Genomic DNA, 610 nt, shown 5'->3' with positions numbered 1-610 from the left:
ACTAGCAGATTCATCAAGAAAACTTGGGAGAGATGCAGTTCATTGTTTTTCATTAGATTTGTAGTGTAGCAAGAGAAATGTAAGAAGAATTATAGTAGGGGTGGACCAAATATGGTCACCACAAGAAAGTGGAACTGGATGATTTACTTTTACATAGAATAGAACTTATAATACAAAAAGGTATATAAAGAAAAAAACTGCCAGGCCGGGGATTTAGCTCAGTGGTTCTGCTGCCTGCCCTGCACACATAAGGACTTGAGTTCGATCCCTGGTACCTCCCCCAAAAAATAGGTTTTAATACTTAATGTTCTTTCATTTAACAACCAGCTAATATTGTAAAGAAGTCTTAACTATTGATTAAAAACAACTGGAATCAAGAAACATTATAGACAGCTAATATCTTACTTGCATGGAGTTTTTTTGTTCACCTTTCATGAAGTGACCAAAAATAATATTATCCCAATGTACTACACATGTTCAACATAGTGATAATTTTCTAAGACAAGCTTTGGCAAAATATCACTTTGGAAAGTGACAAGGAGGAGAGACTTGTGGTATAACAGCCTTAGAATTCAGTAGCTGTGCTCTGCAGAGAAACTGAGGAAAATTA

Source organism: Fukomys damarensis, unplaced genomic scaffold (assembly GCF_012274545.1).
Source record: "Fukomys damarensis isolate Sample0158 unplaced genomic scaffold, DMR_v1.0_HiC HiC_scaffold_26, whole genome shotgun sequence".
NCBI lineage: Eukaryota > Metazoa > Chordata > Mammalia > Rodentia > Bathyergidae > Fukomys > Fukomys damarensis.
The sequence above is the reverse complement of the archived record's forward strand: the minus strand, read 5'-3'. Positions refer to the sequence as shown.